Source organism: Narcine bancroftii, chromosome 1, assembly GCF_036971445.1.
Source record: "Narcine bancroftii isolate sNarBan1 chromosome 1, sNarBan1.hap1, whole genome shotgun sequence".
In the NCBI taxonomy this organism is placed as follows: Eukaryota; Metazoa; Chordata; class Chondrichthyes; order Torpediniformes; family Narcinidae; genus Narcine; species Narcine bancroftii.
The window spans coordinates 302,785,015-302,811,470 of NC_091469.1; the positions used below are offsets into that span (position 1 = coordinate 302,785,015).

Consider the following 26,456-nt stretch of genomic DNA (forward strand, 5'->3'; position numbering starts at 1 on the left):
CAGGATCTGAAGGTAGTTAGTACAGCTCAAAGCACCATGCACCACTGTGCAGGTGATCTTTCCAATGGTGGGAGGAAACTGGAGCCCCTGGGGAAAACCCACGCAGACACAGGGGGGGAACCTACAAACTCCTTACAGACATTGTGAGATTTGAACCCCAGTCCCGATCACTGGCGCTGGAAAGGTATTGCACTATCTGCTACACCTACCACGCTGCCCCATAACAGGTTCCTTAATTCAGGGCTTAATTTGTTTCAATTAAGGTGATGCATTGGAGGCAAAAAGCTCTGGGGATCTTTATTTGATCCTGAAGTTGAATGCTGGCCATGTGTAGTTTGCATATGCTTTGTGTGATGATGTGGATCTCTGCAGGTTGCTCCAACCCCATGCCATTTAATGGCCACTGTATATGCCACTTGTGTGGTTATAGCAGAAAGAATCATACAGGAGTTGATCCCATTAGAGGCAATAGGGTGCAGGGAGATAAGGGGAGATGACTCACTGGATCAAAGGATCTTTCACTGTCTAAATAGATATAATTACTGTCAGACGCATAAATAAGTGTGTAATTCAGCATGAGGACAAAATGCATATGTCATATTGTAGATTTTTTTGTTTGCCAGACAGCTCAACATGATTTACTTAAAGACAGGAAGAGAAAAGGATGGTGAATGACAAGTTCGTTGCATTGTTTTGAGTTTATTTGAAAAAGCTGTCAGATGCAGATCGTGCATTTTGCCTCTATACCTCGGGCGAGAAAAACTGAAATTGTTGTGGATCTTGGAATCAAAAATTAATTTTCATGTGAATTTTCAAGTGAAACGCAAAAGTCTGCAGACTTCGTAGTTGAAGTAGGAACACGATGCTGGAAGAAACTCAGCAGGTCAACAGCAAAGATAAAAATAAATAACTGACATTTCTGGCTTGAGCTCCACATCAAGGTATGGAAAAATGTCAGCAAGTGTCTGAATAAAAGGGTAAGGGGGGGGGGGGGGGGGTGGCTGACCAGATGTAACCTGCAATATAATGGAACATGAGAAAGGAGATTGTAAGGACACTGCTGGAGATTTTTCGATCTTCGTTAATCACAACTGAGTTAGCAGACAAATGGGTGATAGCTAATGTTATGCTGGCATGTAAAAAGCGTGGCAGAGGTGTTTGTTTTCTTTGGAGCAGAGAATATTAAGATTTGACTTGCTTGAGGTAAATAAAATTATGATAGGAGTAGGTAGATTAGATGAACAAGACTGACTAAAACTAGAGGACAGAGGTAAAACACAAGATTTTGTTGACACCGTGATTAAGTGCGAAAAACACACACAAATGCTGGAGAAACCTAGCAGATCAAACAGTGTCGTTATGTAGCAAAGGTGCAGAGCCCTTCATCAAGGTGTGGGGGAACAATATGTTTGAACAAAAGGGGGGAGGGGGGTGGTGAATGTGGGAGATGATAGGTGAAGAGGGGGACACCGCGATGGGGGGGGGGCTAGGCTAGGTGGAGAGAGAAAGGAAATAGGAACTGGAATAACAGTTAAAGGTGAGGAGGGGGAAAAAGCAAGCTTATTTGTGGAATGCAGTGAACACAATGTTCATGCTCTGGGGTTGGAGGGTGTCCAAACGAAAAATGAAGTGTTGTTCCTCCAATCTGCAGGTGGTCAGGGTGGGGTGGGAAAGGCTATGTGAGCTTGAGAGTGTGACTCAGAATTGAAATGTTTGGGTACGGGGAGGTCACTTTTGTGGCAGATGGAGAGGAGGTGCTGGGCGAAGCGATGTCCTAATCTGCGACTGGTCTCTCGTATGGAGAGAAGGCCACCGAGGGTGCACCGGATGCAGTAAATGAGTTCTTTGGAGGTACAGGTGAAGTGTTGCTGCACCTGAAAGGTCTGTTTGGGACCTCGGTCTGTGGTGAGGGAGGAAGTGTGGGTGTAGGTATTACACCTCAAATGTCCATAGTGGAAGGTGCCGGTGGGGGACGGGGGTTGATGGTTGGGAAGAGTGCACAAGGGAGTCACGGAGGGAGTGATCCCTATGGAAGGCTGACAGGGGGAGAAGGAAAAATATGTCTAATGGTGGAGTCCTTTAGTAAGTGCTGGAAATTCTGACAGATAATGTGTTGGATACGGAGGCTGATGGGGTGGTAGGTGAGGATGAGGGGGATTCTGTGTTTTTTGTTTCTTGGGGCGGGGGGGTAGAGCAGATGAGTGGGAAATGGAGGAGATGGAGGTGAGGGCCAAGTTAATAGTGGTGGAGGGGAAGCCACATCTATGGAAGAAGGTAGACATTTCAGAGGCTCTGGACTGGAAGACCTCATCTTGGGAGCAGATGCGGTGGAGATAGAGAAATTGAGAAAAGGGGATGGAGTCCTTGCAGAGGACAGGATGTGAGGACGAGTAGTGCAGGTAGTTGTGGGATGTATGTTCAAGGTGCGAGGGAGGAAGATAAAAGGGAATCTTAGAGATAGATTTTTCACATAAACTTTTGTTGATCTCTGATCTCCATCCCATTCCCTTGCTAACATGTCTGTCCATAGTCTCATGCACTTCAAGACTGACACTACCCACAAATTGGAGTAACAACACCTCATCTTCCGACTGGGCACCCTCCAGCTGGATGGCATTAATATTGACTACTCTGGCTTTCATTAAACATTCCCCCATCCCCATCTTTCCCTATCTCCATCTCTCCTCCTGTCTTCTTTCATACAAACATGATAAATTCTTACCTCGTCCCTTATCATAGCCAATTAATGCCTTCAGGTTGGTCTGGATTCCTCCCCAAGCCAGCATTGTCTGAATTCTGAGACTTTCTGTGGTTTCCTGCTTCTGGCTTATTTCTTGAAGGGCTCCGGCCCAAAACGTCGGCGATAGAATTAATTTCATGACAAGTACTTTAGCAGCACAAAACCGTAACAAATGTCACCTTATCCAGAATGCCCCTTAAATGTTGTTATTGTTCCTGCCTCTACTACCTCTTCTGGTCAGTCATTTCAGAGATCAAGTAAAAACAACCGAAATGCTGGAGGAACTCGGCTGGTCTTTTCAGCATCTATAGGAGACAAAGATATATCGCCGACATTTTGGGCCAGAGCCCTTCAAGAAATATGTATTATATATATATATATATATATATATATATGTGTCTGTGTGTGTGTGTGTGTGTATATATATATACATTTACATCACTGCCACTGTGTACCAGTGGTGGAGTGAGTGCGTGCTTAAACCTATAGATGATATGCCTCTCCAGTTGACTGCTTTGTTCAAAATAACACTGAGATTCTTAAAGCATTGGCAAGTGGAAAGTCCCTCCCCACCCCCACACACACACACACACAGGCAAGTTATGCTCTAGATACAATAGCAGGTATTATCTGATCACTCAAATTTTCTTCTTAATGGCAAGTTCACATGTTGCTCAGGTGGTTCCAATGGGAACTGGTTAAAAATCATGTCAATGCATCTTTTATAAAAGGCAAATTGCCCATGAGTCAACAGAAAAAAAATCTAAAGCGCATCTGCAAATAAAATGCACGTTCACTATACATGCTTGAAAGTTTCCATATTATCCATATGTTGAATGATTTTTCTGTACTATTTGCAGACAGACGAAGCATTTTAAATGCTAAGCAATGTCAGTAGAATTGTCTGATACATGGTTGCATCAACTGAAGAGAACAGCATGGTCATTGTTTTGCTGTCATTATTTGTACAAAGTATGATTTAATGACTAATGTACTTCATAAGAATCAATAATGCCCAAATCTAGCTCTAACATTATTTAACTGCAGCAATAATTCTTTCCAAATCAATTCAGTTTCTTGCTTTGGGTACAGGTTATCAACTTAGGAGTTTGTGTATTAGATTAAATGATCAACCAAAACATTACTGCATCCAGTACAAATTCACAAGCAGTTCATTTCTGACGGGGAGAGGAAAATAAAATGCACTCCAAATTTTAATCGGAAGGCATTCTGCCATTTGTTTCTGCTTTTACTTTTTGTTTATTTTGTGTGCAAGGCTACTATGAATATCGAGCACAATAAGATATATGATGCTGCACATGATCAGTGAGTCCCAAGGGAATTGGTTATGTGGCTGTTTTGCAAATCCCAGAAAAATGCAGATTTGTTTCATATTAAGGTCTTGCTAACTGTTAGTGCCAGAATATTAATCACTATGTGACACAGAGGATCCAGTTGCAATGCTCTTTTTTTCTGGGATCTGGTTCTGTGCAATCTCAATTTTCATCACATTTAATAACTCTCTGAATATCAAAGTTTAAAAAAAACCTAAGGGTAATAAAGGAGAAAAAGCTGGTGTTGAAGCCATGCCTTCTACTAAAGGCTTTCATGGTATTCTGGGGCTAATGCCTCAGCAGTATACCACTTTATGCTTACTGACACATCAGCGTAGCTGATTTAATATCTCCCAGGTTCTGCAACCACCATACCAAGTGACCCTGGTTCATCTGGTTGGGGAGCAAGAGGGGAATCACCAGAAGAAATTTTAAGATATGGGTTAGATCTATTCAGTCATTGTACAAATGACAGACATCTTTTATGGTGTACATCTTATGCTAAAATATACCTGTCAAACAAAATATTGAATCTTTGTTGCTTATTAGAATCACGAGAAGAGTTTCAGATGCAAAATAGACAACAACTCTGGATAATGTTTGGTCCTCGACCTTGTGCTTTCCATAGCTGTCTACTTGCCGTTTAAACTTCAAACTTAGCCAAAATGAAATTTTATTCAGTTCGCAATAGCAAACACATGGTGGGCGTATGAATGTGAGAATGACTTGAACAGCTTCAACTCATTGCCATAAATCTGAGCCCTGACAAGTCTGCTCATGCCATATTGAGGATGAGTCAAAGCAGTGTTACCATGGTGAAGATGTGACTAAATTCATGTTTATTCTCTTTTTATTCCTTTTTCCTCGAGCTCTCTGCCTTTATTCACTCAAACTGCACAGTTGGGGGAAAATATAAGAAATGTGATGTGTCATTGCTGCTTTACATTAGTTTGAAGGCTCAAGAAAGTGTAGATGGTATAAACTGACCCACTTTTCTCTCCTGATGTAAACTCCGAAGCTGGTCACGAGGTTATCTATGATGTAGCATATGAGCTTGAAACTGTTTCTCACCAATCCAGAAGAAATTGTGACATTGGAATAAGTGAATGTTAGATGTTCTCTTGAACCTCTTCTGCCAACCAGGGAGATTATAATTGATGCATGATTCTATCTCTCTGTCCACTTTTACCCCGTAATTTAACAAAAATGCAGCAATTTTAGATTTACAATTTTTGATTGACTTGATCTCGAAAGAAGTTTGGACATGATAGTTCCAGGTTCCTAGCACTCCCTACTTTTCATTTCTAAGCCAAGCACTCATTTTTAGATGATGATCACAATTGTCCCAAGTGAAGGTCTCCTCTGCAGTAGGAAACTAGCCTCTCGTCTATTTACCATGTCCTCTCCTTGTTGGGCCACAGTATTTGAACCTCCAAACATCAGGTACTGCAGTAAATACCATATTTACCTAATTCTAAAGTTGAAAAGTGATTGAGCTAATTGTGAGGTTTCCAATGCTGGCTTACCAGTGAGAAAGTGGAAACTCTTCCACTGGGTGGGAAAACTGCACCAATCCAAACCCCACTGACAACTTTCTCACCTCTGGACCACTGAGTGATGAGAGAGAAGGGAAGGGATGTGGCCAATGGATAGGATGGGGAAGGTGGGTGATGGGTCCATAAAGGAGTTCTTTATGGTGCTAGGAAAAGTAATGCTATCATGCCAGGTAAATTGTGGCTGACTTGATTAATCAACGTTTGATCCTTTAGTTTGTGGATAGACTATGGGACTTCCCAAAGAGTTCTGCTCTCCGAGGGATAAGTTTGTGATTTGAAGTATATAAAGACTGCTTTCAGTAAGTCTCCAGGGTCACTGCATAGAATCTCCAAAGTCCATCAGTGAATACAATAAGATTTTAGGACTTCTACTGCAGTAGAAGTCCTAAAATCTGGACTGACCTGGGATTGGATCAATCAGGATTTTCTGGAATCTTGGGCAGTACTTTTAAAATTCAAATTTAAGGAGGAATAAATAAGAGATGATCAGGTATATTTTGATAGTTTATTCATTAGCAAATACAGCACACTTCATTTATCAAAACAAGGAAGTTTAAAGAAAAATAAAGTCAACAATTGACAAAATTGTAAACAATTTTTTTCATTACAAAAAATGTGTAATGCTCGAAATTATCTTAAAAATGAACATTGTAAAAGAAAAATATAGTATACAAATGAAAGCAGATTTTACACATATTAATCTTTTCATAATGACATACTTTCATGGTCACTTGTTGTCGCTATGCATCTGGGGCACTTACACAAGCACACACACAAAAATCCATTAAATTTAAAAAAAAATTGAGAGTTCAGTATTCTAGCATCTGGATTTTTGGACTTTACCGTACAATTACAGTAGAATTACCAGGTATTGACTACAGTTTGAATGTACAGTGCCACAGCTGAGAGAGCCATTTTCTCATGGTGCAGAGATCTGGGTTCAATGCTGAATTCAGTCCATGTGGAGTTTGCATGTTATTCCTGTGATCATTGACCATGTGTGCTTTCACCCAGGTGCTCTGGTTTCCTCTCACATGCCAAAGTCGTGCAGGGTGGTATGTTAGTTGACCATTTTTTTGTTGCTTCAAGTGTGTGGGTGAATGGTAGAATCTCAGAGGAGTCGTTAGAGATGAGGGCAGAATGAAATAGCATTATTGTAGAATTAGTATCAATGGGTGTTTGATCGTTGGAGTGGACTCAATGAGCTGATGGGTCTGTCTCTATGACTCCATGAGCAATGCTGCATCCTGGGGAGATGAATAGCAAGATGATATGCAAGCCCTTGCAAATTGAAGCACTGTAATTTTCCCACTGAAAAGAAACCGGGAATGCTTGGAATATGTCACGATAAAACACTTCTAATTAGAATATGAAATCAGTGGCTGATTTAAAAAAAAGTAACATTGAATTTTTTTGACAAAACTAGCTCTTTCAGTTGTGAATCTAATAGAAAATCAATTTTTAAAAAGCATGTGAAACAAGAAAGTCTGCAGATGATGTGATTGTAGCAAATGCTCAAAATTGCTGGAGAATCTCAGCAGGTCCTGCAGAGTCCCATGGATGCTGTGACACTGAAGTTTTTTTTTTTCCCAGCTATTTTGTGCATTTAAAAAAATAAGTTTTGGGAAAGGCAATCAATGAAATGGTGAAAAGAAAAGTTATCAACTTGTTATTTATTTTACTTTTCATGCCTAGCACCGGCTGACTATTCCCATTAATTTCTGATTTCATTTTATCTAACCCATAGTCACTCCTCCCATTTTTACTTCTAGTCCAATGTAGTATCATTGTGGGTTGAATTAAGGGTAAAAAAAGACATTGTTGGTAATTACATGCAGACTTTCAACCAGTAGCCAGAGTGTGGATAACAAATCACAACAGCAAATAGGAATGGCGTGTCAAAAGAACAATGTTATGGTAGTCATGAGGGATTTGAACATGTAAGTAGATTGGGAAAACCAGGTTGTGACTGGATCTCAAAAGAGAAAATTTGTCGAAAGCTTTTGTAGCTTTCAGAGCAGCTTGTTGATGAGCCCACAAGGGGATCAGCTGTACTGGATTAGGTGTTATGTAATGAACTAGAGGTGCTTAAAAATCATAGATTAAAGGAACCATTCGGGGGCAGTGATCACAGTATGATTGAGTTCAGCTTGAGATTTAACCAGGAGAAATTAAAGTTAGATGTGTTGGTATTTCACTGGAGTAGAGGGAATTATAATGGCATGAGAGAGGAACTAGCAAAAGTCGATTGGAAGTGGACTTTAGAGGGGAAGATGGCAGAGCAACAATGGAGTTTCTACAAGAAATTAGGAAGGTGAAGTACAAATACATTAAAAAAAAGAGGAACTATTCCAATGGAAAAATATCATAACCGACAAGGCCAACATAAAAGTAAAAGAAAAGCCATACAAATACCGTAAGTAAAAATTAGTGGGAAGATAGAGGATTGGGAAGTTTTTAAAAAATGTAAAAGGTGTCAAAAAAAACTATAAGGAGGAAAAGATGAAGATGAAAGTAGGCTCTCAAATAAAATATCAAAGATACAAAAAGTTTCTTCAAGTATTATAAAGAGTCAAAGAGAAGTGAGAGTAGATACAGGACAATTTGAAAAATACACTGGACAAATAATAATGAATCAAGGAGATAGCAGAGGAACTAAATGCATCTTCACTGTGGAAGACACGTGGTGTACCAGATGTTGAAAGGGTATCATGAATTAGAACTGAGTGTAGTTACTATTTCAAAGGAAAAGGTGCTGAAAAAGCTGGAAGGTGTAAGAGGGGATAAGTCTTCCAAACCCAGATGGGTTATATGTCGGGTTCTGAAAGAAGCACTTTCTGTTTCTTCTTATGTAGTTCTTGGGAGTCACTATCTCAGAGGATCTCTCCTGGACCCAATGCAAATGGCATTGTGAAGAAAGCACGTCAGTGCCTCTATGTCCTCAGGAGTTTGGTGTGACACCAGAAACCCTCGCATATTTCTACAGATGTGTGTAGAAAGTGTACTGACCAGCTGCATCACAGTCTGGTGTTGGGACACCAATACTCTTGAGTGTAAGTCTTTCAAAAGACAATGGACACAGCCCAAGATCCACAGGCTATCCCTCCCCACTGTCGAGAACATCTACAGGGAATGCTGCCTTTGGAGAACAGCAGCAATCATCAAGGATCCACACCACCTAGGAAACCCTCTATTCTCACTGCTGCTGCCATCAGGAAAGAGGTCTCAGTGCCACAAGACTTGCACCACCAGGTTTGGGAACAGCTGCTACTCCTCCACCATCAGACTCCTCAACAACAAACTCAATCAGAGACTTATTTAAGACTCTTACTTTGCACTTCATTGTTTGTTTAAAATTCTCTCTGTATTGCACAGTCAGTTTGTTTAAATTCATTTTCTGTTTACAGCTCTTCATTTGCTTACATGTATAAGCTATGTACAGTATTTTTTGCACTACCACTAATTCTATCTCACCCACAAAAAAAAAGAATTTTAGGGTTGTTTATGATGTCATGTATATATTGTGACGATCGGAATTAGCGGGAGAGATTATGGAGACATTGGTAAAGATCTTTCTGGGAATCGTCAGATTCAGGTATGGTCCCAGAGGACTGGAAAATCAGAAATGTCGTGGCAGTATTCAAGAAGGGAGGGAGACCGTAGAAGATAAATTATAGAAATTAAGAATATGTTGGAGTTCATTGCCAAGGATGACGTTGCAGAGTACATGAGGCACATGACGAGGTAGGCCAAAGTCAGTATGATTTCCCTCAGGGAAAATATTGCTTGACCAATCTATTGGAATTCTTTGTAGCAGGCTAGATAAGGGAGATGAGGTGGATGTTGTATATTTGAATTTTCAACAGGCCTTTGTCAAGGTGCTGCTTGTCAGGCTACTTAACAGGATTAGAGCCCATGGTATAACAGGAAACATACTGGCATGTGTAGAGCTTTGGCTGATTGGCAGGAACCAGAGAGTAGAATACTGAGATCATATTCTCGTTGGCTTCCAGTTGCTAGTGGTGTTCCACTGGGGTCAGTATTGGAGCCTCTTTTTATGTTGTATTTTAATAATTTGGATGATGGAATTAATCCTTATGGTCAAGATGATACAAGGGTAGGTGGAGGAGCAGTTAGTGCTGAGGAAACAGGGAGGCTGCACAAGTACTTAGATGAGGAGAATCAGCAGAGAAGTTGCAAATAAAATATAATGTTGGAAATTGTATGGTCATGCACTTTGGTAGAAAAAAAATAAGCAGACTATTTTTCAAATGAGGAAAAAATTAAAATTATTCCGATACAAAGGGACTTGGGAATCTTTGTGCAGGTGTGCCTGAAGGTAAACTTTCATGTTGAGATGGAGGTGAAGATGCTAGCATTCATTTCAAGAGGAATAGAATACAAGGGCAGGGATGTGCTGTTGAAGCTTTATAAGGTATTGGTAAGACCTCATGGAGTATTGTGAACAATTTTGGGCTCCTCATTTAAGAAAGGATGTGCTGACAATAGATGATTTCAGGAATGTAAGGGTTATCATATGAGGAGCATTTGATAGCTCTTGGCTTGTACTCATTGTAATTTAGGAGAATGGGGGGAGATCTCATTGAAAAATTTTGAATGTTTTAAAAAAAAAAAAAAAATTGAATGTTGAAAGGCATGGACAGAGTAGATGGTGGGAAAGTTTTAGACAAGAGGGCACAGCCAGGATTGAAAGGTTTCTAATTAGAATAGATATGAGGAGGAAGTTCTTTTGCCAGAGGGTGGTAAATCTGTGTTGCCACAGACGGTTATGGAGGCCAGGTCATTGGGTGTACTTAAGGCAGAGATTGATAGGTTCTTAATTAGCCAGGGCATCAAAGGGTATGGGGAGAAAGCCAGGCAGTGGGGCTGAATGGGAAAAATGGATCAGCTCATGCTTAAATGGCAGGGCAGACTCAATGGGCTGAATAGCCTATTTCGGCTCCTATATCTTATGGTCTTACAGTAGCCCTCCAATGTACACTAATGAATGCCCTTTGGTCAGATTAAGTTCAGCAAGAGGTGTTTCAGAGTAGTTTACAAATTTAAAACCCATATTCACATGCCATATTGATAACGGAAAGGAGCTTGCCCCAAAATGCCAGTGCACCAAACTGATGACATTTCTTTGCATAGATTCAACATGTTCAGATCTGCATGAATGTGTAGATCGCAACATATTGTCCACTCTTCACAGGGGTTTCATGCAAAACACAAACGTGTTGGAGAAACTCAGCAGGTCCCACAGTGTCCACAGGTAGCAAAGATTTATAATCAATGTATTTGGCTTTAGCCCGACTTTGATGATACAAAGATAGGTGGAGGGGCAGGTCGAGAGGAGGAAACATGGAAAGGCTACAGAAAGATGAATACATTAGGAGACCAGGCAAAGAATTGGCAAATGAAATACAATGTTGGAAAGGGTATGGTCAAGCACTTTAGTAGAAGGAATAAAAAGGGCAGACTATTATTTGGATGGGAAGAATATTAAAAATTCAAAGATACAAACCACATTCAGGATGGAGCCCCTGATGCGAGTCTCCTCCTTGGCCTTGGTGAACTACAAGATCAAGCCTCCGATATGAAATTTCACTGTGAACCCACCGGACCACAGGACCAGGCTTCACACACGGGCCTCAGTCTCAGACCTGGCGATCTACAGGATTGAGCCTCTGACATGAACTTTCACCCTGAACTTGGGGACCTACAGAATTGAGCCTCGGACGCGGGTTTCCTACAACCTAAAGGACTGAACCTCTGTCACAAATTCCCACAGACCTCTCTCTCTCCACCCTCTGACTTTCCCAACTCAACTCATCCTTCTTACCCTCCATCTCCTCCCCTCCCCGACACTTTCTACCCCACTGAACTAGTCCTCACCCTCAATAATTTCTCCTTTCACTCATCCCATCTTCTCCAGGTTAAAGGAGTAGCCGTGAGTACCCACATGGGCCCCAGCTATGCCTGCCTTTTTGTTGGCTACATGGAGTAATCCATGTTACAAGCCTATACAGGCAAGGCCCCTCAGCTCTTCCTCCACTACATCGATGACTACTTTCATACTGCCTCATGTATCCATGATGAGCTCATTTACTTCATCCACATTTGCTGCCAACTTCCACCCCAATCTCAAATTCACTTGGTCCATCCTTTGCTCAAGTAACACTCTCCCTTTCCTCCCTCCATCTCAGGAGACAGACTCTCGACAGACATCTGCTATAAGCCCAACAACTCCAACAGCTACCTCAACTACACCTCTTCCCATCCTGTCCCCTGTAAGAATTCTATTCCATTCTCTCAATTCCTCCGTCTCAGTCACATTTGCACCCAGGATGAGGACTTCCATGCCAGGTTATCAGGGATGATCTCCTTCTTCAAACAATGTGGCTTTCCATCTATCACCATCATCTTGGCATTCACTCACATATCCTCCATTACCCGTACATCTGTCCTGGCCCCATCCACCCCCACACACAAGGATAGGATTCCTCTTGTCCTCGCCTATCACCCCACTGGTCTTTGCATCCAACGCATCCTCCTCTGCAATTTCCGCTACCTACTACGAGATCCCACCATTAGACCCACCTTCCCCTCTCCTCCCCTCTTTGACTTGTGCAGCGACAAGGTTGAGTTCTTTTTAGACTGAAAACAGGTACAGGAGCCTAAAGGGGAGGACAGCTTCTTCCCCATTGCCATCAGATTCCTGAATAATCAATGAACCAAAGATGCTGCCTTACTATTTGTGCTCTATTATTTTTATTTTTTATGTTTATTTTGTTTAAGATGCCTTATAGCATGAATGGTTTCACTATTGATGCTGCCGCAAAACACCGAATTTCGTGACTTGTTCGATTCTGATTCTGAACAATGACCTTCAAATATTATTCTTGCTCTTCTCTCTGGAGATAGGTGTTTGTTTCTAATGCTCTACTCAGTTTCTATGGTGATCTGATTGTGCATGCAAATTGCATAGGTCTGCCTCACTACATTTATTTTACTGCAGGTGAGGACTCATTAAAATGGCAGATTAGTAAATCTTAATTTTCATCGGCCTGTAATGTGAATGATTACTTGCAGCTGATGTTGTTTACCGCTTGGCATTTAGTCAAAGTATACACTATCAACTCCAGCCATAATCTTCGAGTTTCTTATACCTATTGTAAATTCATAGTGCACCTGCACTCCATCAAGTAAGAACTAAAACAAATTGTACGCAGCATCTCTTGTGTCCTCAAAGTGTCCCAAAATGCAGATTAAGGGGGTTTTATTGGTGTACTTTTTGTGGTGGCCTCAGAAACCTGGAATTCAGATTGCATGTTGCAAATTTGCATAAACAGCAAAAAGATTATGTTGTTTCCTTAATGATGTTGGTTGAGTAGATGAGAACCCAGGCAAATCTTTTGCTGCTCTTTGAATTACTCAAGAAGATTTCTTCAAGCTTCCTGAATCGGTGCAGAAATTTTTATTTCAACAGTTTATCCAAAATGTACCACTCCAACAGTGTGTGCCAATAATTATGTGGTTAGATCCAGAGTTCTGAAAAAGGGCCAAAGGGTGCTGAGCTGAAGTGGTGATGGCCCTGTTTACAGTATCTAAGTGAAACGCAAGTTCTGTAATAATCAATAAAACCCAAGCCTTTCTGAAGACAGAGAACTGCTGTGCCAATAAATGAATTTTAAATGTTTAAATCCTGCAAATTACAATTTCACAGTGACTAAATAATTGCATTAATTGCAGGTAAGTTATTTTCCCCGGTCAGAGAGTCCAACTCGATGCTCTTTTGCATTTGATTTAACACTCCACTAGATTTACATGCCATGTTAAACAGAAACCATGTGGGACCAACTCAGGGAGAAATAAAAAATAAAGATACTGGAATTACTTCATCAAATATTAACAGCAGAGCAAATTAAAAAAAAAAGGCTAACCTTTCAAATCTTGAACAGAACCGGAGTGTATCTATTTTAATTTCAGGTTGATTAATCCACTACTGGATTTTAAATAATAAATCACTATTTCATTTTTTTTGAAATCTCTATCCTTTTTAGTTCATTGCTCTGATAAAATGATTGTCTGCTGTCCATTATCTGCTATTGGATGCATTTTGTAACCCCATTACAGTACAACAGTAAGGCAGCAGCTAATGAATTATCCACCTTGGGTTGTTGCAGTGGTCTGAATAAACCAAAAATAGTTCCTGCCTTGCCACTAATCCAAATCTCTTGAGTTTTTAGATTTCTCAGGTGATTTTATGTTGTATTTAAAAAAAAAGACACACAAGATTGATGATTTATAAGTTTACCAGCAGGCAGATTGATTGCATGGTCCTGGAATTTTAAGAAGACATGAATTTGCTCTACAAGCTCAAAACTAGATTATTTCCTTCAACTAATTCTAATACCTTAGATTATAGCAAAAATAGATCAAGAAATCCCAACATGGTGTTCTGCTCTTTTCATTTTTTTAAGTTGAAATATTCTAAATTTAGATCTTAATGAAGTAGAGAGGAAGATCTTAGTGAGAAAGAAAACGCAGAAACAATTGATTAGATATTTTCTTTTTACTCTCGTACGAACAAACAAAAAATAATCAAAATTAAACATTTGCAATGATTTAACCATCTTTGAAAATAATCCACTAAAAGCCAAATATTATTTTAATTTAAATATTTTAAACCGTAGTTTTTCAGTACGGAGCATGTTGAATCTCCACAGCAAAAAAAAAAGCATGAAAATCAAGCGTGCATCAACTGGTGTTGCATTTCCTCATTTACTGAGAAAGTTTTCATTACATTACAGTCACTGTTAAGTGCAGAAAGAGGGCAGATTTGGGATATTATTAGTTTTTGAAAGGAAAAAGAACAAAGTCCTGAGAATGCTGAGATAGAATTGTCGAGGTGCAGAGGAGAAAAATGAAAAACTTGGAAGTTGAGTGGAAAGTGATTATTATTGGCCAGAAGGACATCACACAGACAATCGTGGATGATGGCCAAATGTAGATGGAATGAGGCATGGCAATATTTGCATATAAGTACAAAAATCTTGGCATTGGATGATAAGAAAGCAAGGAATCCATTGACAGACTGCAGTGAATTGAGGAGAGAGCAAATAAATTATGGTATGTGATCTTTCATTGGATTTAAAATAATTATAATCAGAGTTATGGTAAATAATTAGGAAAGCTGACAATGTTATGTACTAGTCAGGAAATTGAATAGAGAAAAAAAGAGATTGTATAGGGCATTGCTCAAAACGTATCCAAAGTACTGAAAACTGTTCTGATTTCCTTATTTAGAGTATGATGCAAATGCATAGGGAGACTGGACTCATTAGCTGAAAAGATTGGGTGGACAGAGCTTGTATCCACTGGAATTTAGGAGAGCTAAAGGGAAATTGATAAAAGATCTGTTGGATGTGGTATGGACATTAATGAGTTCATAGTCATATACATTGCACAAGGCACATAGTATTCTCATTGCAGAATTTAGAGTAGGGGATACAACATAAAAATCAGGTGTTGCCATGTGCCCTTACCTTCCATTTCACCCAGAAGTGTTAAAGAGATCATTCAAATCAGCTTTGTACACAGATTCCCAGCATCTTCAGCCAATTCTATAAATTATCAAGAAACATCTGAGAACACTGAGATGCAACAGAGCTTGCTGAACAACATAATATCTCACCTGTAGTCTTGTTGCTCAAAATCATCTCTGCTTTTATCCAAATACAGTTAGTAAGCCAATATTTATCTCATAATGTGTAAAATCACCCAAGCATGTCCTGTTGACAAAGTCAGGACAAATTCAATCCAGCTAATTAACAACGCTATCAATCTTCTTTCCGTCTTCAGTAATGTGATGATAGAGGCCTCCGCAGTGCCGTTTAAAAACAATCTGGTCCTTCTTGTTCTGTTTGGATTTTGCCAGTATCACTTAGCAGCTTCACACCTTGATGCAGATTTGATCCAAACATGAACCTAAAAAATTGAATTTCAGAGATGAAGTGTGAGTGTCCGCCTTTGACGTTATATTATAAAATCCAAAACAGTAAGAATAGCAATCAGCCCGCTGTTACAGTGCCAACGACCTGGGTTCAAATCCAGCGGTGTCTGTAATGAGTTTGCACGCTCTCCCCGTGTCTGTGTGGGTCTCCTCCAGGTGTTCTGGTTTCCTCCCACCCTTCAAAATGTTTGAGGGTTGTAGGTTAATTGGTGCATTTGGGTGGCACGGGCTCGTGAGCTAGAAGGGGCTGTTACCATGCTGTATGTCAACATTAAAGTAAGTAAATTAAACTATGTTTTTGCAACTCAGATGAAAATGTAGCCTGATATTTAATAGATTTGTGAATACTAATTTTGTGGTTCTCAGGTGATTGGCTAACTAAGTCTCTTGCTGCTTCCTTTGAAGGTGAGAGCATTGGCTCAGTGGTAGAACTCCAAGCTTCAATCCAAATAAGCAGTGAATTTTAACCTTAATCCAGATACTTGATTATCTAAGCCTTGATGTATGCAGTTGGGTGGAAATGCAGTAGCATTGGTGGTGTAGCCATTCAGAACAATATTAAATAGGGAGCAAATACCTAGTCTGTGTGCTGCCTGATATTTTTCAAATGACAATTAAATGGATTATCTTGTACTTATTTCCATGCACATTGGCTACTGCATTTCTCTATTATAATGGTGGCCCCATTTTAAATATGTGTTTTCACTTTAGTGGATGTTGCCACATTGTGAGATTTTATAAATCCAAGTCTTTAATTTTCCTTTCCAGATTCTGATTGTAATCTGAGGTGTATTCTCTTGATGTATGTGATAAAAGAACATAAAAATGAATAGGAAACCAAAAATTTAATTAGAGCCCTTGTCATTATTATCAGATGTGTGTTAATATAAAGGAGAAAAAAATTCTCCTCTTAGCTTTATATGGGTGACATGGTTAGCTGAGCAGTTAGTGCAACACTATTACAGCACCAGCGACCTGGGTTCGATTCCAGCACTGTGTATAAGGAGTTTTTGCATTCTCCCCATGACCTGTGTGGATGTTCCGGCTGCTCCGGTTTCCTCACACCCTCCAAAATGTACTGAGATGGTAGGTTAATTGGGTGTAATTGGGGTGGTAGAGTCTTCGACTGTGCTGTATCATTAAAAATTATAAACAAATTTGAGAATATTGTCTTGATAGAAAGATATTAGCAAAATTTCATTAAGCTTTGGAATTAATAAAAATTGTGCAGAGCAATTGCTTTTATGCACGTTAGATTCTTACATCAGATGAAGAGAGAAATAGCTTTGGGAGAGATATAAGCAATGGATTTTATTATTAAGGGGCGTAGAAATTGGAACAGGAACTTCCTAGCCCCTTGAGTTTGCGAAGTCATTCAATAAGATCGGTTCTTGGCTTCAGCTCCACTTTCTAGTGTGTTCCTCATAACTCTTGATGCCCCTATGAAACAAAGAAGAAAATCTTTTCATCTCAGTCTTGAGTATTTTGATATTCATTTACCGGCTAAATCTAATGCACAACTAATTCATAAGTCACATTGAATATTTCTTTAGTCAGGAGGATGCTTCATCAAGCAACAAATTATTTGTGGATTGACATTTATGGTCAATCACATTTTTGTCTCAAACTAATTCCAAACACTGATCCCAAAAGGTAGAGAAGACTTTCATCAGTTTCAACCTTCCTTCGGACTCTGCAAATTTCTTGAGTCATTCCTGTTTAATGTGTTTTCTATCTTAATATGCTTGCCCTGAACTTAGATAACAATGGGAATCAGACCTTTGTAATCCATTGAAACCTTCAACAAAAGAATTCTTTTCATAAACTCAATAATTGACAAACATTGTTTATCTTTAATCTATCATATTAAACTACAGTTATCTGTTGATCTTAGAAAACATAAGTAACGCTGTGTAAAACCTCCATCAGAATGCATCAAATTAATGATTTAGAGGGAACACGATCAATTTAGTCCAGTATTGTTTCTACACAATATTCGTTTAATGATGGATCCACTTAATGCTAATTGAGTCATTTTTTTTGTAATAGTATGCAAGAAGAGAGAATAATCCCAGAGCTCTTGTTCCAGCATGTATTGATCATAATCATGGTTGCAGTTCTTCAAAGAGAGATAACCATCACTTATAAAGGGTGGTGGGTTAGATATGCAAGTGGTGAAGTAAGGATTTAAGTTGTCATATGCTCACATCCACATTCTTATATATATATATATATATATATATATATATATGTGTGTGACATAAAATTTCCTTAGTCTACTGTAAGGGAGACAAAGATTTGCCATCAGCAGAAATTGCCCAACACCCCTTACAGTTCGAGAAAGAGAAGCAAAGGAGAGTCCCTTCAGAGTCACTGAACGTTCATGGATTTGCCTCCAGTGCAGCCACACAGACTTCAGTCCAAACCATTAGTAACCCAGGCTACAGATCCAGACCTCTGACGTAATCAGGAAACTCTCATCACCTTCGGCAACCTCTCGCATCTCATTTTCAATACTTGGTGCCCCTTCAGTCACTCTCAAGTGAGCCTTCAGCTGTCTGCAGCTTGATGTGAGTCCTTTGACTGTAATCGCCAGAAGCCTGCAGTCTGCGAGGGTTCATCATCTCAAATCGTCGCCTGTGTGTTCTTCAGCCACAGAGCCCCTCGGTGGTCCACCATTGTGGTCACTGTCCCATATCTCTTCTGCTTCTCCTACTCAAATGATGGGGTGGTTTCATCATTTTCTGGTGCCCTGAGCCAGTCATTTACTTCCCCAGAATCTGCAAGCCCCGGAGGCCACTGCTGAACTTGAGTGCCGCCATCTTGGGCCCAGACCCAAGAAGTTTAATGACCTGGCATGTAATATCAAGGTAGATAGTAACAATAAAATGTGAAAATTTATTTGTTTAAAGTCAGTGACCACTCACCTGAATTGATGGACTGACTATGTTGATAGAGATGGGGAAGTGCTGAGAGGCCTAGGGGTACTTGTACACTAGTCTCTGAAGGTGAGCATGCAGGTACAGCAGGCGGTTAAAAAGGCAAATGGTAGGTTGGCCTTCATTTCAAGAGGGTTTGAGTATAGGAACAAGGATACCTTAATGCAGCTATACAGGGCCTTGGTGAGACCCCACCTGGAGTATTGTGTGCAGTTTTGGTCACCTTATCTAAGGAAGGATGTTCTTGCAATGGAGGGAGTGCAGAGGCGATTCACCAGGCTGATACCTGGAATGGCAGGAATGACTTATGAGGAAAGATTGCGCAAATTGGGATTGTACTCGCTGGAGTTTAGAAGATTGAGAGGGGATCTCATAGAGACCTATAAAATTCTGGCAGGACTGGACAGAATGGATGTAGATGGGATGTTTCCAAGGATGGGAAAATCCAGAACCCAGGGCCATGGTTCGAGGATAATAGGCAAACCATTTAGGACTGAGATGAGGAGGAATTTCTTGACCCAGAGGGTGGTGAATCTGTGGAATTCATTGCCACAGAGGGCAGTAGAGGCAGGTTCATTAAATCTATTTAAGAGGGAATGAGATCTATTTCTTCAGTATAAGGGTATTAATGGTTACGGAGAGAAGGCGGGGATGGGGTACTAAACTTTAAGATCAACTATGATCTCGTTGAATGGCGGAGCAGGCTCGAAGGGTCGAATGACCTACTCCTGCTCCTTATCTTCTGTGTTTTTCTCTGTCCATCCAGGATTCTCTGCTGTGAGTTCAGATTTCTAACGTTTATTTAATTTTGCTTGCAAATGCACTTCATGATGTTGGGTGAAGAATGCGCATTGGACACAACACCCATGGTGAAACAACTGAAAAGGGCCACTACTCCTTTTATGTCCTTCTGAAACTGTAAGCGTTACTATATTTTAATCCTTTCCCTTAAAGAAATCACCTCCGATTAAACAGGTGTCAGAGTTCCCTCACTCACCCCGAATCACATACTCTTACGCCTTCGGAGTTGCGATTAACACAGTCGATATCAAAAGTGACGTTGTAAAACAAGCAGAATGAAAATCACAATTTATTGTCATGAACAAGTGTCATGAAATTAATTGCTTTGCAGCAGCATCATGGAGCAAATAATGCTATCAATTATTTTGTTTTTAAATAAATAAATCAGTGCAAAAGAAGAGGAAAAGTGAGGTAGTCTGTGGCATCTTGTTCATTTTGAAATCTGATGGCGGAGAGGAAGAAGCTGTTTTTATACCATTGGATGTTAGTCTTCAGGCTCCTGTACCTCCTTCCTGATGGCAGTAGCAGTGAGAAGAGGGCATGACCTGGGTGGTGAGGGTCCTTGATGATGGAGGCTGCTTTTTTGAGACACCACCTCTTTTAGATGTCCTGAATGGAGTGAAGGCTGATACCCATGATGGCACTGTCTGAGTTCAAAACTCTCTGTAGCCTCTTCCTGTCCTGTGCATTGGCACCCCCATACCAGACAGTGATACAACCTGTCAGAATGCTCTCCAAGGTACACCAGTAGAAATTTGCAAGTGTCTTTGGTGATCAAACTCCAAGCAAAGTATAGCCGCTGGTGAATATTGATCATGATTGAATTGGCTGAAAGCCCCACGATAGATCTTCTGAGATATTAACACTCAGGAATTTGAAGTTCTTAATCCTTCAACTGTTGACACCTCAATGAGGGCTGGTTTGTGTTCCCTAGTTTCTCCTTCCTGAAGTCCACAATCAGATCCTTCGTTTCACTAATGTTAAATGCAATGTTGTTGTTGGTAACATCACTCGACTAGCTGATCTTTCTCACTCCTATATGCTTCCTCATTTCCATCTGTGATCTGTTGATGACTGCCGTGTCATCGGCAAATTTGTATGAGGCATTTGAATTGTGCCTAGCCACATAGTCATGGGTGTAGAAAGAGTGGAGCCGTGGGCTGAGCACATACCCTTGAGGTGCGCCTATGTTGATTGTCAGTGAAGAGAAGATGTTGTTACCAATCCGCACTGACTGTTGTCTTCTAATGAGCAAGTCAAGAATCCAGTTGCAGAGACTCAGGTTTTGGAGCTTGCTAACCAGTACTAAGGGGATGATGGTACAACAAACTGAGGTGTAGTCGATACAAAGCTGCCTAATGTGCATGTTGTTGTTGTCTAGGTGGTCCAGGGCTGATTGGAGAGCCAGTGAGATTGTATCTGCTGTGGAGCGATTGTGGCGGTAGGCAAATAGCAGTGGGTCCAAGTCTTGGATATATGTTCATTCTAGCCATGACCAACTTCTCAAAGCATTTTATCACATATAAGTGATTATTGAGGCAACTCACTCTTCTTCTTGAGTACCAATATGATTGATGCCCTTTTGAAGCAGTTGGGATTCTCTGATTCCATTAATGAGAGATTTAGGATGTCCATGAATAAGCCAGCTGGTTGGTTGGCACAGATTTCCAGTACTCTGCCAGGTATGCTGCCCCCAGGGCCTGATGCCTTCCAAGTAAGTAAATTTATAAAGGGCTGATAACCATTTTAATTGTCAGAGCATTCTACATTTTTTTTTCAGCAAATAAATCAACCAGAAGCTTTTCCATTAATTTGTTTACATGCATGCTAACTTCTAGTTAACCCTATTTATTAGTCAGTCAATACAGTCAATACCAATGTGCATACATTGGGACATCTCCCATGTGTTAATTGTTTTTTTTTTCTTCTTCTTCTTTCTTGATCCTCCAGCAAGAATTCTTCATGAAATATAAAAAATAATTTGATTGTCTTCTGGTTACAGATAAAGACTTGGATTTTTTTGTGGAAAGTGCATGAAATAGACAGTTACTCTATTCAGTTTGCACATGTGACTTCAGGTGTATTGTACAATGGAAAGATCCTGACTGAGCTTTACAAAATTATGAAAGGCATAGATTGAGAAGGTAGTGAGTAAGATTTTTGCAACAACCATAGGGAATAGATTTAAGATAAGAGGTGGGAAATGTAGAGGGATTTTAAAGTTAAGAACAAATGCTGGAAAATAGGATTAGTATATTATAGGTACTTGATCATGTGTCTGGACTCTGTGACTGTAATAACAAATCCTAGCATGTTTAAAGGACTTTAAGGCCTTTTCTTCACCCTCTCCAGTTAAAAAAAAGTTAAACTGTAAAGGAAGGGGTGAGGCATCACTTTGTCGAATGGGAATCATACTAGGCCCTGGTTTGGGAAGAAGTTTAGATTGCCTACTGCGATAACATTATCAAATAAATTATATTGGCTGAAGTGTCAGGGACAAAGGTAGCCTGGATTGAATTTTCATTATCCACGTGTTGAATGTCCACCCATGACAATTATCTGCCTATTCATATACATAACCTTTTATATTAGTAATATTTTAAGTTTGAAAAAAATCCCCAGACTTGGAAAAATTACTCACGTTAATTTAGAGTGTTATAAAGTTATACAGCATGGAACCAGTCCTTGAAACTAACTTGACATGTCATCCAAGATGCCTTTCTGAACAAGGATTATAATTTGTGGTGTAATTTATAATTCTCAATCCTTCTTGGTATGTCCATTTATTGTGTTCAGAGTAGGTTTGACGGGTTCAAAGAGAATCAAGCCTGGACTCATGTTATAAACAAACAGATGTCTTTATTTATACAAGGGGAATTCACAAAATGGACACAAACTCAAAGATCTACACATGCAGGCACAGTATACAAAGTAACGAGGGTTAAACTTATTCAGTATCCACCACCCACAGGCACAGTATACCATGTAACAAATAAATGAGTACATACACATAAAACTTGTCTCCAGTGTCATCCCTGCTTTGGATCTGGGATGACCCGTCTTCAGTCTGGAGCTCCAGAATGGCCACAACTAACAAGTATATACATATAAACCAGGTCTCCAGTATCAACCATGGTTTGGAATCCAGGACTGGCCCATTGCAGTTGGCCCTCTGTGACCTGCAGCTTGGACTTCACAGATGGTTTGGAGGCAGCAGAAACAGAGAGAGACTACACATACTGCTTTTTCAATCCAGGACCCCTCTACATGACTTGTGAGGACCAATCATGTGTCAGCCTCACCTGTGGGCAGATCTAATCATTGATTGGCACTGGAGGACAAATCACACATCAGCTGCAAGGGTCAATCAAGCATCAGCTTCACAGGTAGGCACCTCTAATCCTTGATTGACAGGTGAGGTGATTTCCAATGAGGCTCCAGCCGGAGAGGTCACATGACCATTTCCAATTCACATTCCCATCACATTCTAGACAGAGAGGCTGCATTACCCTTCACAATCCACACTCCCACTGGTTCCAGATGGAGAGGCCATATTACCTGCCACAATCCACACTACAGCATTTCAATCCTGTAGTTCAATATCACAATAATCTCAGCTATGACATGTTGCCAAGTGATAGATTTAAATAGGAAATAAGGGTATGATAAGGCCTTCAACAGTACTTCCATCAGTATGGGAGAGAAAAAAATACTGTTTACTTTCTCAGAAGCCTTTCTTAATTAAGTAGGATTTGTTTAGATAGGTTGATCAGCGAAAGTGTGGTAATCATGAAGATACTTCTGTTGTTCAATCTTGGATTGCGTTAAGTGTCTGGCTGAAGCATCTGTCACACTCTAGAAATCCATATTTCTTGAAGCAGCCCCACAACAAATTTAGTTTGACACATTTTCTAATGCAAACCTGATAGAAAATTTCTCAATGCTAAATGCCAAGGCTTTGCAGAATGGGAAGGTGCGATGCTATCATGTGGAAGGATCAAATTATTACCAGCCCACTAAGTTGATCAAAAGTAGCAGGAAAGCTACTTTAATCAGGATACATCAGAGATACCTGGAAGAAAGATGCCAGCCATCTTATTACACCACATGGGAATGTGATGTTTAATACACAAGGTTGATTTATCAGGAAAAAAATAACTTTGTGTTCTAGACAGATTGTTGAACAAATATTGAGCTATATTTTAATACTTTGAAAATCATGCATGGTGAATGTATACATTTCAACATACTCTCTCAATAAGTGAACCATCTTGCAGGCAATGAGAAACCTGGGCATAATTTTCTTGTAGCATTAGATATTTAATGTATCTACCTTTCTTGATTATTGATGATGTGTGCCCAAATTTTGTGATAATCAGAATGTTTTAAAATAAATGTTGAAGTGTTTACTAGAAGAGGCAACAGAATGTCAGATATATTTCATCATGAAATTTGTCTGATCCAGAAATGATTATTTCTTGCAATGTGACATTTTTTAAATCTTCATTTTTTTTTTAAAAAGCATCTTAGGGAAGGAATAATGCCTGGAATGCTTTAAAGCAAAGTGAATTTCAAAGATTTTCTTGAGTATTGAGGTGTTCAAAACATACCAGGGATGTAGGTTAATTAACTGTAAATTGGACAGCACAGACACTGGGCCGACATGGCCTGTGACCATGCTGCATGACTAAATTTTAAATAAAAATGTTTTGTGACTTTGTGAGGGAGGGACATGCAGTGGAAGAAGCATAAATGTAGTTATTTGGAGGATTTTAAATGTGTCTATTTAAACTCAATAAGTATTAGAAACAAGGCTGGGTTTCAGAGGGGTTTCGTTTGAAATATTATTCAACAGAAAGGGGAAAATAAAAGCAGAGTAGATGCTGGAAATCAGGAATTATATATGAACTAGAAATAGAAGATGTTGGGAATATTCACCAGGATAGGCCCCATTTGTTGGAATGAACACTTTAGGTCAATGACCCTTCGCTAGAATTATTCAGAAATATTTGAAGATTCTGATTATGTGGTTTTGACAATGATCTTTTTCCTATCACTGCTTTGTGCACATTTGTTCACCTTATGGTAAATGGTGTAAAAATGCAAGTTTCTGTTAATGTCAATTTGTAGATTGAAAGTATTTCCCTCTCTGTCTATTACATCCGGTGCTCCCGCTGTGGTCTCCTCTACATCAGAGAGACTGGGCACAGACTGGGAGATCACACCTCAGCTCTGTCTTCCGCAATAGCAAGGATCTCCCAGTGGCCACCCATTTCAATTTGCCATCCCATTCCCTCGTTGACATGTCTGTTCATGGTCACATGCACTTACAGACTGAGACCACCCGCAAATCGGAGGAACAACACCCAATCTTCCATCTGGGCACCCTCCAGCCAGATAGAATTAATATCGACTTCTCTGGTTTTTAATTAAACCTCCCCCCCCAACCATTGCCTGTTCCCCAGCTCACTCTCTCTCTTCCCCCCATCCCTCTGTATCCTTTCACAGAGCCAAAATCAATTTTCACCTTTCCTTCCATCATATCCAATTAACACCTTTTGGCTGTTGGTCTGGACTCCACCCCCTGTCATTCTTCAGTCATTATTTAGACACCTTCATTTTTTTTTTGCTGATACCTTGAAGAAGGGCTCAGGCCTGAAACGTAAGTAATATATCTTTACCTCCTATGGACGCTGTAAGACCTGCTGAGTACCTCCAGCATTTCTCTGTGTTTTTTCAATAGCTTTGAAACCATTAAGAGCAAGTGGAAATAAATGGCCTTCATATAAAATGTAAAAATTTAAATTAATCCGACTAAAATTTCTCCTTGGACAGTGCCGCGAGGTTGGGGCTGAGAGGGTAGGTAATCTTGTGCAATGGATCACTTTGTAAATGTATTTGGTGAGTTGGTATTGATTCAGAGAAACTGGGATGGCATACATTCTGATTAAATATGTTGATTTTAGGTAGAGATACGATTGCTCTGGGGTAAAAAAAAGTTTAAAAAGTAAGCTAATGTCATTGCTCCTCCTTTGTTTACATGCAATAATATTTGGAAAACAACATGCTTGAATGTTGGGTTGGAGTTGTTTTCAATCCTTCTGCCTGCACAGTTAAATATACTGCTAGCAATCACAATTGATACTTATTCATAAAAATATTCATGTGTGATGGGCGCTATCGGTAGCCCAATAATGATGCAGACAGAAGACTGAGGGGAACGATAGGCTTTATTAAGCAAGAGACTGCTGGCCTGGGTCTAAGCTAGGAAAATGAGCGGGCACTCAATCTTTATGGCCAAGGGTCACATGGGAAGGATCAAGGGAGGAGCTTAGGTAGCGAGACCCCCAGAGGGCAGGCCAGCCAGCACATACAGCCATATCATTACAATGTGGAGGATTTTTTTTCAATATTTGTGGTTGAATTGGCAAGGGAAAGAAATGAAACAGAAAATAAACTTCCAAAGTTATCAGTAAATGCTCTGTCAATAACAAGTATGTATTTTTGAAAACTGCAATTTAAAAAAAAATCGATGATTTAAGTCAATATTTTTTTAACAAGTCACTGCAGCATTCAGATTGTCAGTGTGGTATCATTAAGTGTTCAGTGAAATCTTGCTTGTTTTCAGTTTTGCAGAACTACATTTCACCAATATGATTAGTAAATAATTATTGATAAAAGCCAAACTTAATTTAAATGTTTGCCACAGAATGCTTTTCATTCTTCATGAGCCCTCGTCTTTTTGAATTCAGAAATTAATATGAAAATTTCTTCCATGTTAAGGAATTGTAAAAACCAAAGAACTGCAAATGTTGGAAAATTGAAATTAAGAAAAAAACAATTGCTGGAAATACTCAGTGAGTCTCTGTGAGGAGAAAAAGAGTGTTAACATTATGGATCAATGATGTTTCATCAGAACAAGGAAAAATTAAAAATGAAACATGTTTTAAGTAGCAGGGAAAGGTCAGCGATAAAGGAGGTAAAGGAAATGACTGTATATGCTTGAAGTCCCTGGTTGGAGAATCAAGTCGCATTTATTTGTCGATCATACCATAGCAGTGTACAGTG

The 26,456-nt window shown here is 39.8% G+C and overlaps 1 protein-coding gene across 6 annotated transcripts in view; it reads left to right on the forward strand.

The window, feature by feature from the left end:
• Positions 1 to 26,456, forward strand: part of LOC138751912 (leucine-rich repeat-containing protein 4C-like) — a 568,103-nt gene that overhangs the window by 58,267 nt on the left and 483,380 nt on the right. For 4 of the 6 annotated variants that reach the window (XR_011350273.1, XR_011350270.1, XM_069914859.1 and 1 more), the window contains exon 1: positions 9,232 to 9,374. The exons of 1 other annotated variant lie outside the window; for it this stretch is intronic. The gene's annotated coding sequence lies outside the window, so the exon portion shown is untranslated. One more of the 6 variants, XM_069914868.1, reaches the window with a different exon arrangement.